The 14,218-nt window shown below is 35.2% G+C and overlaps 1 protein-coding gene and 1 pseudogene across 1 annotated transcript in view; one reads left to right on the top strand and one right to left on the bottom strand.

Annotated features, from left to right (window-relative positions):
- The window catches only part of LOC145249559 (membrane-bound acylglycerophosphatidylinositol O-acyltransferase mboat7-like), a 129,695-nt gene that overhangs the window by 50,947 nt on the left and 64,530 nt on the right, over positions 1–14,218 (top strand). The window lies entirely within an intron of this gene.
- Positions 10,469–10,587, bottom strand: LOC145249792 (5S ribosomal RNA; annotated as a pseudogene).

Below are 14,218 nucleotides of genomic sequence, written 5' to 3'. Positions count from 1 at the left end.
TGGGCTGTTTCGTATAAAAAGCGAAACTAATTCAAAGCTAACATGGTGTTCTTGGCACCGTGCCGGGAACGTCCACAAGCAATCAGCTTTGATCTTCTGGACAATCCCCTTTAAATGGGGAGCCGGTTTCCCCCCACCATCATCTTGGGGAAGCGAAAACTGCCCTGCATTGAAACAAAGTAAACAAACCCCAAAAAGCTTTCCAGCATTAAATAAAATACTGCTACATCATCTCGTAACGCTCCCGCGATGACCTCATTTAGCGGCTATCTGTCAATCAAACCTCTTTCACTCGCTTTATAAGCCTTATTTTAACATTCTGATCAATTCCTCTTACTGTTGATCTAGACGTTTAAGTGGTTGGCATTTGTTTCACCTCCGCGTCAAGGCTTCCGAGTTCAATCCCGTCTCCCAACCAATCTATTTTTTTTTCTTTTACATCTTTAAACACCCGGGTAACTTTTTCTTTTTTTTTTTTCTTTTACTTTGCTTATTCTTTAGTTTACCACCCCTATACACACACTTTTTTTTTTTTTTTTTTTTTTTTTTTTTGGTTTTGGTTTTTCTGATTTTTTAACATCGTTTTATTACTTACTCCCCCTCCCCCCCGATACACACACCTACAAACACCCGGGCAACGCCAGGTACCTCCGCTAGTCTATATTTATAAAAGCGAAAATGTGTGTATGCATGTGTGTTTGTATGTCTCGCAAAAACTTTTAACAGAAGCGACGGATTTTCACGACATTGGTATCATTTTGAAGCTCGACATCTTGGACAACAAATATCGAAAAATTGGCCAAAAACTTTAATTCCTTCACCCTAAACTGGACCCTTTTCTACAAGGAGGGGAGGTGCCAAAAAAATCGTTCCTTCATTTTCTCTCCTCCTGCTACTATGATAATGACGTCATGTTTGACCTAGAAAACACTGACGTTAGTTTAAATCCCCTGCAAGTGTTTTTAAAGGTTTAATTTTATCCGTTCTCAATTGTATGTCTCTTTGACATAGGGGTAATGTGTCAGGCTTTTTTTTTTTTCTGCCTTAGCCTTGATGCTTTGGGTTCGAGCCTAGTTTCCTACCTAAACTTTTTTTTCTCTTTTACACCTTTTTTTTTTTCCTCTTTGCTTTGTTTTGGTTTTTCCAATTTTTTTTTAACATCGTGTTTTTTTTTTTTATATATATAATATTAAAACAGGGTCACCCTCTCCTACATACACACCTCCAAACACCCGGGCAACGCTAGTCTAATATATAAAAGCCAAAATGTGTGTGTGTGTGTGTACATTTTTTTTTTTCATACGTCCACCATTATGGTGTGATGTTTGACCGAAAAAACATTGACGTTCGTTTAACCACCTGCTTTTTTAAACGTTTATTTTCAGCTGTTCTCAATTCCCTACCCTCATAGCGTCATGGCAAGTCACCAGGCTATTCGCCACAAGGCTTCAGGTACAAGCCTACCTCCCTCTCAAAAATTTTTTTTTTTCCTCACCAGAACAATGGCAATTACTCCCACTAGTATTTATTAAAGGAGAATGCTGGAATCGAACGTAGTGATCAAAAGTTAGAAAGAATACATACTGCTATTTAGATGCGATTCCAGGAATGTAGTGAATTATCCATTGTGATTAGAAATAACTATAAAAACAAAGTTAGGTCAGAGGAATAATAAACAATAAATTAAGGAATGTTCTTTGCGTTGCTAGAACATGCCTGCCTGCCTACTACAACTTTTTTTGCTCAACACACACCTACAAACACCCGAGCAACGCCGGGCACCCAGGCTAGTATTTGGATAAATGGGTAAATCCCCTATTTTTCTCTAAATATCTATATACCTAGACCTAGAAAGTTGAGATTTTCTTTCCCCCCCCCCATGCTTTGACATTGGTATTAAAAGCGTTCTTTTTCTATATAAAAATTATTAAAACAAACTTAATATACTCAGTCATGGATATGCGAGCAACTGCATGAACGTTAACTAATTTGCATATTCCTTAAAGTGTTCATTAATTAATTACTTATTCAGTTTTTATAATTTCTTATAAGATGATGTTTCATTTCATGATTACGTTGAATTCTATTTATGCATAGTTTCTATCTTCTGCATAATTGTGTATAATTTAAGATTAAAAACGTTTTAACACACGGAAATATTTATATATATCGATGATACTCCTGTTGATTTCGACGTATAGGGTCCACCACAACAATTAAGCTGTTTGGAAAACATCATAGATGATTTGTTTACAGTGATGAAGGCTTTGTGCAGAACCAATTACTCTTTTTGGTACAACCGCTAATCTCAGTCGGTGCAACGGCTGCCACAAGACTGAACAGAAAGTAGACCTCAGATTTTACATCAAGGTTTTCTTTCTCCTAGATGCATGTCTTAACTGGAGGTACATTTCTTCCATATATATATATATATATATATATATATATATATATATATATACACTAGCATTTCAGCCCAGCATTGCCCGGGTGTTTGGAGGTGTGTGTTGTGCAAAAAAAAAAAAAAAAGCGATAGTAGGAAGGCAGGCTTGAACCCGTACCGCAAAGAAGGAAAAGAACAGGGGAAAAACCTGACATCTTTGCTGTTACGATCACCACCAAACCGGAAGTGACATAGGTTTAAATTAAAGCTAGACAATCGAAAAGAGGGGATGACTTTCGAAAATATCGGTGAAAAAAAGCGACCCCTCCCTGTAGAAAAGTGCCCAGTTGAGGGTGAAGAAATTAATGTTTTTAGCCAATTTTTCGGTGTTTGTCGTCTGAAGGGTCGAGCTTCAAAACGATACTGATCTTGTGAAAATTCGTCGCCTCAGTCGAAAGTTTTAGGCAGATATGCAAACATACATACATACATTTATATATTGGTAACTAAAATTTTTTGACCCAAACCGATTAAAAAGCTTGCCCTATCTCTGAATACCCTTTATGTAAAGTTTCAAATGTTTAGACCAGAAATTGTCTGAGTAATTTGGTAGAGACTGCAGAGGTCCATTTCTTTTTAAAAACTTTGACCCCTATTATGACCCCTTAACATTTATTGTTTTGGACTCAAATCAAGTTATTAAGTTAGATCCATGTCCAAGGAACCTATATCTAAAATTTCAATTGTTTGTACCCAAAATTGTCGGAGGAGTTTGGTAGAGTTCTCAAAGGTCAAATTGTGAACTTTGACCTCTTAACAGCCAAATTTCTGGCCGAAAACGGACTACAAAGATTTTCCCAAATCTCAGTACCCTGTATATGAAATTTCGAGTCTGTAGACTGAAAATTGACAGTTATTGCATAGGGAAATGTACACACACACGTTCACTTTCATTTATATATATATATATATTTGTCTATGTGGGAGGGGGTGACCTTGTCGATGTGTGTGTGTGTGTGTGTGTGTGTGTGTGTGAAAAAAGTCTCTACCAAACTCCTCTCTGAATATTTGGTCTACAGTTGAAATTTGGTATATGTGGTATTTGGATCTGTAGCACACTTTCGATTTGGATTTTAGCCAGCAAAAATTACTGACAGGAGGTCAAAATTGAAAATATAACAGTTGATCTTGACAGGGTAATTCGAATAAAACATTACTGCGCAAAATTAAACGTAGTTCAAAGTCGCTTAATTTCCAACCTTTTGTATCCGTCTCTCGGTAGCTCAGTCAGTGACGACGCTAGAGAGATAAATAACTACTAAGGCCGAAGTGTTAAACGTTCTGGCTTTGATTCTAGTGGAGGGTACCCAAGTGATTTTTGTAAAAAGATTTTATATAACTTTTGAAATCATTATTATATATTGAATAATAATCAATAGAAAATTGGCTCTATAATAAGAAACCTGCATGAATTAAAATATTTGTGTATTTTACGGCCGGGCAACGCCAAGCGGCCTGTTAATTTGATAAATAAATCTGCTTTTTCTGTTCAGCAGCACTGTATGCATAAGACGAGCAGTGCATGGTATGCATACTGGTTCATGGATAAAAAAAAAAACGCATTGTTTTCAACTTTTTTTATTGATGTTATGTAAGACACAAAAATACTGCTCCCCCACCCCTCACCTCAAATAGAACTGAACAACCTATTTATTAAAAACAGTCAGCTCAACCCCCACCCCTTGTACAAGACCTTTGATTGTTTCATGAACAGCTAATGGGAGATTTTGTAGAAATAGCCGATAAGTACATTAGAATAGGATTTATAGTTAACTAGCAAGGCTACCCAGTGTTGTCCAGGGCCATATAAACCGTAAATAGATGTTAAATAATGTTTGTAACATCTTTATATTGAAATTTCTTTTCCTCCCACCCCTTCTCTAGATGTCTCTTTATCTTTCTTGATTTCCCTATCCCTTATTTTTCCTCTACCCAATCCATTTACCGCTGTTGTTTTATATATTTATATAAATGGAACAATAGATGTTTGCATGTGTGTGAGTAAATATTTAACCGATAAACTCTTAAACTACTGGTCACATTGACAGGAAATAGTAACCAGACACCAAAGATGGTTTATAACGAGTAAAATCTTTGTTTGGGTGGATGGCTAACACGTCCTGAAATATGTCGGCAAGTTGAAATGCAAAATGTTCATTTCAACTTGCCAACACATCTGTTACTTTTGCGCATGCGCAAACTCATTCGTAGCTTGAAGTGGTTTGATTTTAATTTCTTAATCTATTTGTCAATGGCTCGAACGCTAGAGAACGTGGCTGAAGTGTTAAATGTTTTGTTTTTAATTCTAACTGATAGCACCCAAGTTATTTTTTAATTTTTATTTATTTATTTATTTATTTATTTATTTATTTATTTTTTACATTTTTGAAGTTACTAGAATTGGCTCTGTAATAAATACGAAATCTGCATGAATTAAAGTATATCTAAGTGTATTTTACGATCGGGGAAGCCCCCCCCCCCCTGTTGTTAAAAAAAAAGAAGGAAAAAAAAAGCTTAACCTAATCCGACACATAAGTATGTGTTACAAGAAAATAAAGTTTTCATATTCATTAAACACAGAAATAAATTCTTTATGGGGTGGAAGTAGTAGTTGTGACAAAGGGTCGCAAGTACGCCTCGTCTTTAAGTGTGTCGAAGCATCGTTAAATGCATAGATCGCATGGATACATCTTAATATTCGCTTTTACTTTTATCAGATATAAAGATTTTAGTTAAGACAAAATGGCGAGACAAAACGCTGTACCAAAATCCGGCATTTCTTTCATTTTTTTTTTTTTTTTTTTTTTGCTCAGCATTTGTTGTTGTCGATTATTTGGTCGAGCGAACAATTCTGAGATGATTTCTATGACAAATGATTTACATCTTTTTTCCACCCGATCTCAGAATGTGAAGCGTTCGGGGGCGGGGGGGGGGGACAAACAAAACAAAACAAAAAAAAAACAAACAGTTACATAAGACTGGTGCATATATGGGGATAAGTGATCCGATCATCTGGAAGAATTCCTGGAGAAAGTCGGAAAGTTTTAGCAAATTATTTACATGACGAGGGGGATATTAGTGGAGAAATAAATCTGTGTGTGTGTGTGTGTGTCTCTCTCTCTCTCTCTCTCTCTCTCTCTCTCTCTCTCTCTCTCCAGCATATGCACACCCACTCTTTTTTTTAACCTTTCCTTTTCTGTTTATTTACGTCTATCGTTTTTATTCTTTCAACCCTTACTGTCTCTTTCTTTTTCACCTATCTTCTCTCTCTCATCTAATATATAAAATAAAGTTGGTTTCTTTATACTTTCTTTGTCATCGATAGTTTCTTTGCTACAAAATCAATATTTAATTCCAGTTCATTAGTTTTTCTTGTGAATCGTTGCGACAGGTTATTTATGAAATATAATTCGATCTAACTTCTTTCAGAAAATACTTTGTCCAAGTCAGAATTAGTTCAAATGGCCACCTTCTTAAAAGAAAGGACGTAACTCCCATTTGTCCATACTTACTTTCCTTTGATTGATACAATATATTCAAATATTAATCATTTTATTAAAAGACACTAGTGTTTCATGCGTATGCAATCATCAGTGTTGGAAGTGATAATTACTGCTGGTCGGGCGATTTGAACCCAGTCACAAAGCCACCCTTAGCTTCAAAGTCTAGTATTTTTCCTCCAGGCCATAAGAATCGAAAGGAATTAAGTTCTTATAAATATGATATCAGTAGGCGTTCACAGTAAACGGTCAGAAAGTATTCTACAGCAGGAAGTCAGATATCCCATTCATTCAGTTAACCACTTTTTCTCAAACCTCCAAAGAGGGCTCGAATTTAATTTTTTAAAAAGGCTTTATAATATATATATTTTTTTAAATAAATATTAACTATTTTTATACCTACAGTCATTAGTGGTTCATGCATATGCAATCATCAGTGTAGGAAGTGATAATTACTACGGAGTTAAAAAAAATAAAATTAAATTAAAAGTAAAGTTTCAGATCATGATAAACACAGGTTTTTAGTTTTTCGAATATGATACACCTATAGATCTTCATGAGAGAAAAAAAAAAAAAACGACTGATGTTTAGATTAAAAAGATTTCGGAAATATGACCTTTTGACCTTTGCCAGAAATATAAAATTTAGAAGATAGTAACACCGTTTCAGTATTTTCTTTTCTTTTACATTCACGGAGGTCTGTTATGTATGATTGGAAAATATTTATACAGTGATCGATTTATACTTTAATTTAGAGCTTTGGGAAGGTTCACGAAACTGCTGCTGTTCCTTACATCTAAGCACATTTCTTTAAGAACTCTAAGCAGTATTTTTTTTTTCTCGGCCTGTGCTATTTCTGCCGTCCTGCATGGCAGTGCCCTATATGCTTCTAATTTGCAATGGCTTCAGTGTAATGACTATGCCATGATTAGGTGACTGTGTGGCAGCAAACTAAAGGAAAGAATCCATTCAGTTGTGCTCTACCCATGGCGCAGTGGTTAGAGTACTTGGAAAAATCAATTGTAAAAAGTAATATTCCCCTGAAAGTTGAAGGTTCAATCCTCAGTGTGGGCGACCGAAAAATACAATTGCGAATTACTTAGGACATTTCTCCAATCATGGCTGACGGAACAAGAGCGTGCTACCCCCGTGAAAAATAAAGGGTTCCGCTCGAAATTCCGTCCAAATTTCCGAGTTTGACGGAAACATTCCCGACAAAATACACCTGAAGAAGGTCAGGTTACATTGAATGAAATATTGTGAAAATGACACTCAAGATGAGAACAGTAGTCTGATGAATTGAAATAGTACGAATAACCAATCCTCATCTCAAAAATTCAGAAACGTCAGAATTACTTCTATCAGAAGTTTGGTATTGGATTTTGGATGCCTTTTTTTTCTTTTCTTTCTTTTTTTTTAACATGGGGGTCACCACTTATCAAGGCCCGAAGGCCACTCAGGGATAAGGGTTATTGTGTGTACAGTAATCAATGAGATAGTATTGTAGTAATCATTGGTATTGGGGGTTTTGATAGAGTGTCTTACTTAAGGGGGCGGTTTGTCAGGAGTTTATGTTGGACTTCCAAGTTGTAGTCAGGTGAGAAACAGGCAAGCGGCAGAGAGTTTCACTGGCGGGCAGTTCTAAGAAAGAAGCTTTGCTCATGGCATCTACGTTTGGATTTAGGCACAGATAAAGAGTGGGGAAAATTATTAACAATAGTTTCAGCCAGACAGGTGTTTCTCGTGAAAGATTGGCGAGGGGGGGGGACGAGGGATTGGAGATCAGATGAGCACCTGCCATGGAAATAATGATAAAACAAAGATAGGATCGCAACATCTCTTCTGTGGGAGAGAGATTGCAGGGAAGAGAAAAGGGCACCCCCCACTAAACCACAAAGTCTATTTTGTACTCTGTCAAGGCAGGATAGGCTGTTTTTAGCAGCTCCTGCCCAGATGTGGCAGCAGTACTCCATCCTTGGACGTACTTGGCTTTTATACAGATAGAGAATTGCATTAGTAGTGAGATATCTTCTGGAGCGGTAGAAGGATCCCACCATTTTCCAAGCGTCCCTGGAAACACATTTGATGTACATGTTCCATTTCAGATCAGGAGTAACGGTCAAACCCAGAAGCTTGTCAAAACATGGAGCCTCCCCAAGACGAGAGCCATCCATTACAATTGATGCCAGATGGGGATCAGAGCGTTGATGATGTAATGATAGAAGCTTGGTTTTGGATGCATTAAAAGTGACCAGCCATCTCTTCCCCCATTGTACCACACACTCAAGATCAGAGGAGAGAGAATTAGAGAGAACTTTGTCATTTACGGTCTTTGATGTGTTGCCATAGATGGTCGTGTCATCAGCATAGATGTCACCGAATGATTTAAGTATCTGTTTTGGGAGATCATTGATGTAGATCAGGAAGAGTTGGGCCCAGGATGGACCCCTGAGAGACTCCAGCATTAATACTGTGGGCCTCTGATTTCTGCCTTATGTGGATGGTTTGGCCATGTGATGTGTCAGCTTCTGCATCAACTTGATAGCATAAATGCCTCATGCGTGACGATGCATGGAAGACCAAGGACTTAACTGCTTGCAACATGGCTGGTATCAACATCTTGGATCGGATTGCAAAGAGAGCAGATAGGAGACATAACTGGTGTTGCCCACCGGAGAGTCCAAGACACTCACAGCATCTTCATTACCAAAACTGGATGATCATGGGTCAGTTTGTTTATATCACATGAGGCAACAAGTTTGATGGCGGTAAAACCCAAAACCCTCATCCATTAGGTTTTTTTTTTTTTTTTTTTTTTACATGGGCATCACCACTTATCAAGGCCAAGAGGCCACTCAAGGATAAGGGTTAAAGAGTATACAGTAGACATTGGACAATATAGTAATCATTAGTAATGAAAATATTTATTATAACATATAATCTATACATATATATACTAGCAGGCCGCCCGGCAATGCCCAGTTGTAAAATACGCTTAAATATGATATTTTGATTAATGCAGATTTCGTATTTATTTATATTGGACCCAATATATAGTAATGATTTAAAAAATAAAAAAAAATAAAATAAAATAACTTGTATGCCACCACAGGGAATCAAAACCAAAACGTTTAGCTTATGATTCACTTTTTCCTTTGACGTTAATGCCTGAGCTATGAAGACATTTTTGCTGCAAGACTAAAAATTAAAACCTGGACCAATAGCTATTATGTTATGCATGCATATTCATAATGCTCGTTCAACCTTCACCTGGCAAATTGCATTTTTTTTTTTCAATTTTCAAATTTTCCCACTTTTACACCGATTTTTCCTGGCTAAAACCAAAATATAAAGTTTTGCATAGGTTTAGATACCCTATATATTAAATTTCATGTCTGTAGACCAAAAACTGACAAAGGAGTTTGATAGGCAAAATTTTTTAATATATATATATATATATATATATATATATATATATATATATATATACACACACACTAGCATTTCAGCCCAGCATTGCCCGGGTGTTTGGAGGTGTGTGTTGAGCAAAAAAAAAAAAAAAAAAAAAAAAAAAAGAGCGGTAGTAGGAAGGCAAGCTTGAACCCGTACCGCGAAGGAGGAAAAGAATATATATATATATATATATATATATATATATATATATATATATAAAATAATATCCATTCACGTGTGATCACCTTTTTCTTCACCATATAGCCTCTGCTTCACTTTTTGTTATCAAGTAAGATCTTTGATTTACTTGCAGTTTTATCAAATACTTTTGAATGCAAAATCCGATCCCGCAATTTTGCTAATTCTTATCCTCTGATGAGAAGGAAAGTATTTCTTCGAAACTCCGTGGATTAAGGACTATCCAATTATTAAGTGTTTCCTTTTCAGATTAAATGTTTTTAACTCTTTTTCAAGGTGTTTTTTTTTAACATGTTTTATTAACTATTTGCTCTTATATATATATATATATATATATATATATAAGAGGTTTTTGTGTACTATATACTTTTTATGCAAGGTTAAATTATGCAGAATATTTGCATGTAATAGTAAATTAAAGATGATCATCTCAAAGCAAAACCGAAAAAAATCTAGCAGGGAATTAATTAAAATGAATGTTTAAAAGAATATGCAAATTAGTTAAATCTTTTGCATATGATGCAATTCCACGAACCATATATAACAAAGTTGTATTTTCTTTTTAAATAAATAGAAAAAAGGGGTTTTTATTATGAATATCGGTACACAAAAAACAAACAAATTTATAGGAGTATAGATATTATATGAATTGAATAGATAATAAAAAATACTCCTTCCTTGTGTGTGTGTGTGTGTGTGTGTGTGTGCAGTCAGCACCAACCCTATTCAGAGTTTAACCGGCTTCCTCTGAAGGAGGAAGTTTCATGGGAGTATGAAATTCACAAGTAGTCCCCATTCGCATGTATATCCCCGTTGGGAGAGATGACGACGTTAGGTTTTTGCAATTTTTTGCAGGGAGGTGTCGACGTCCTCCTACATACAGCACTTGGACTTCCCAAATTGGTCACCCATTTTAGTAATGACCAGGCTCAACATTGCTTAACTTCGGTGATCTGATGGGAACCGGTGTGTCAACGTGATTATGCCGTGAACTTATGGCAGTCACTAATGACCAATAGTTCATCATCCTTTCACATATAACACCTGATATTTCCAAATTATCACCCATCTGATATTGGCCAGTCTCCATGTTGCTTAACTAATTTGATTGTAACCTAAAGATAACTTGTGTCCGTGTGATTATGCTGTATTATTTTGATTGGTCAGGAAAAAAGTCAAGATGATAGTAAGAGTTAGGCGTATCTGACCGCAACCGACTGATATCGAATGAGAAAATGGTTATCATTTCCCATCAGCAACACCAATGTCTTCACTCCTAAATAGTTCTGCAATAAATACTTTTTATTCAAAGGAACACGAGAACACAGTAAGAATTGTGTGGGAGGCTGGCTTTTGTATCCTGGAGTTCCGTTCTAGCAAGCCACTTGCGACAAAACGACGAGAACAGAATAACAGATTCTATCGTGAAGTGGTCAGTTCTGGTACAGGTTTACAATCATATTTTTGATGACAATCTTCATTGGTGCGTATTGATTTCCTCGTCGTTAATAAGTCTAGGTGTGAGTGAAACTAAACCACAGCTTAATGTAATGCAAGATACTGCATGCACATATTGTTATAACGATCAAAAGGGGAAATAACTCTAATAAAGAAAATCAGTTATCACCCTTTTATAGATTCTAAAGAAAGACTGGAGGGTTCCAAAGAAAAGGTAAAGGTAAAGAATATGGCGGCTGCGCTAATACATGCATATTGTTCTGTAAATAATTAATGTTTTTAAATTTTGTTTAACTTACAATGAGTGTGTCTACTTATTACTCGAATATTCCATTATTCCGACAAACCATTTTTCAGGACACCACTGATATAAACAAAATAGCCCCCCCCCCCGTACAACTGCTACTAGTGGACTTCGGTCTTTCCTATTTTTAATTCCAGCAGTTATTAAAACTAGCAAAATCACCTGACTACAACTTGGATGTCTTCAAGTCCAACATAAACAAATTCCTGATAAACTGCCCCTTTAAGTAAGATACTTTATCAAATCTCCATTACTAACGATTACTACAATATTATCCTATTGATTACTGTATATGCAATAACCCTTATCCCCGAGTGGCTTCTGGACCTTGATAAGTAGTGACTACCATGTAAAAAAGAAAAAACATGCTTCCTTCTTCGATTACATGCATTGATAAGAATTTACAAAAAAAGACAGTATTATATTTGGTAAGTGGTATATCATGACAATTGAAGGCAGTGCCAAGAAAGTGGGTTCTCTCTATCCTGCTAGAAAATTAGTCCTGTATGAAAGTATCTTGTATCCCTACAAAGCAACCATTCACCCCTGCATGGAATGTCGTTGCCATATTTGAACTGGTGCATCTACCACTAGACTCTCCCTCTTAGGGTCCCAGAAAGAGTCCTCAATCTAATAAGTCCTGCACTATCAGCCAAACTCCAACCTCTGTCCCATCATCACAATGTTGCATCCTTGTGCCTGTTTTAAAAGTGATCTGCTCTGATCACTCTTTGCACTTATGCTCTCTCAACTTAAATATCCCTGATTAATCTGTCAAGCAGCAAAATCTCATCCCCTCAATATTGGAGTCACTAAATGTCAGAAAGCCTTCTACTTTAATAGTTTCTTCCCTCAGATTAAGAAGAGACTTTGGAATTCCTTCCCTGTTTCCTGCTGCTATGGCTGTACTAATGTGCAGCAGTTGAATGTAATATGAATTAATATCTTGTTTATCGCCTCGCGTAGTCTTTTGTAGACATGACCCCAAATTGTAGCCACTTACGTCCAAGTGTAAATATGCTTTTTTTTTCTTTTTCTTTTTTTTCTTTTTCTTTTTTCTTTTTTTTCTTTTTTTTCTTTTTTTCTTTTTTCTTTTTTTTTTTTTTTTTTTCTTTTTTTTCTTTTTTTTCTTTTTTTCTTTTTTTTCTTTTTTTCTTTTTTTTCTTTTCTTTTATTTCTTTTTTCTTTTTTTTCTTTTTCTTTTTCTTTCTTTTTTTTCTTTTTTTTTCTTTTTTTTTTCTTTTTTTTTTTTCTTTTTTTTCTTTTTTTTTCTTTTGTTTCTTTTTTTCTTTTTTTTTCTTTTGTTTCTTTTTTCTTTTTTTTTCTTTTTTTTCTTTTTTTTTCTTTTTCTTTTTTTTTTCTTTTTTTTCTTTTTTTTCTTTTTTTTCTTTTTTTTTCTTTTTTTTCTTTTTTTTTCTTTTTTTTCTTTTTTTTTCTTTTTTTTTCTTTTTTTTCTTTTTTTTCTTTTTTTTCTTTTTTTTTCTTTTCTTTCTTTTTTTCTTTTTTCTTTTTTTTCTTTTTTTCTTTTCTTTTTCTTTTTTTTCTTTCTTTTTTTTCTTTTTTCTTTTTTTTCTTTTTTCTTTTTTTTCTCTTTTCTCCTCTTTTTCTTTTTCTTTTTTTCTCCGGTGAACACAAGTATAAAACAAGGGGGTTTAAACACTATCGTTGGAAATAAAGAACTTTAGTCTTTTTTACAATTATTTCTGCCAATGTAACCTCCGACTTCAAGTATCTTGTTGAACTCTGGGAATCTGCACGGAATTTCGAACGAACCTTTTTATTTAATCCATGGGGTAGCATGCTCTTGTTCCATCAGTCATGATTGGGTAGAAGTCCTAAGTAATTCGCAATTGCATTTTTTTAGTGTTGTTCGCGCTGAAGATTGAACCAGTAAAGTGTAATTTTACAACTGAATTTTACCAAGTATTTTATCCACTATGCCACGGTCCATTGCAGATCGTTCTAATATAAATTTTAGGAGCTTTAGATCTATTTTGTTATCTAAATGTGAAATCCTACTACTTATTATGCATCACTATTTATTATTACACAATATTACTCCACAAAGACACAGGCAGACACACACAGACAGACACACAGGCAGACAAATACAGACAGACACAGAAAAATACATTTAACAGTCAGAGCAGTAGTCTATAAAAAATAAGTTTCTGAATTATTTGGGATGGAGGCCATCTAGAACATATGCTGTAGAACGGAGAAAAAAGACCAAAGACCCTAGTGTTTTGATGTGATGTTTTGAATATAATAAACTAGTTATGACCAAAGTTTCATTTCATTCGTACAAAACACTAAGAAACGGGGGCCTAATTAGAGTTGGGGTCCGTTTTTTTTGGGGGTCACCCTGTGTATAAAAATAATATATATGCTGCTCCCCGTTAAAGGGGGTACCAGATTGGTCAATGGGAAAATTATTTTCAACAAGTATTTAGGTAAAAATGCACTTTCGTATAAATACTTGAATTCATTCAAGAAAGTATCGCTAACAAAAACATCTACGTGAAAGTGATACATTTAGTAGTCCGGCGAGGTTAGCCGCGTGGTAAAGGTTTAGGTTTCTTATCACGAGGTGCCGATTCCGAATCTCACTAGATTCAGGCACTCTGATGAGTCATGGACGACGAAACACGTCAGTGGATAATTATATTTTAAAAATAATATATATATATATATATATATATATATATATTTAGTACTACATAATGTTACTATACACACACATAGCCCTAAAAGGGACGGTTAGAATCTTAAAAAGATCTCTCGGTTGGAGTAACTAAACTAATGGGAGAATGTTTGGCATCCAGTAGAATGCCCCATCCCCAGAAAAAAAACAAAGCGATA

Source organism: Euprymna scolopes, chromosome 28 (assembly GCF_053919585.1).
Source record: "Euprymna scolopes isolate OS-2025 chromosome 28, ASM5391958v1, whole genome shotgun sequence".
In the NCBI taxonomy this organism is placed as follows: Eukaryota; Metazoa; Mollusca; class Cephalopoda; order Sepiida; family Sepiolidae; genus Euprymna; species Euprymna scolopes.
Note: the sequence above shows the minus strand (reverse complement) of the source record. Positions and strands in the feature narration are given on the sequence as shown.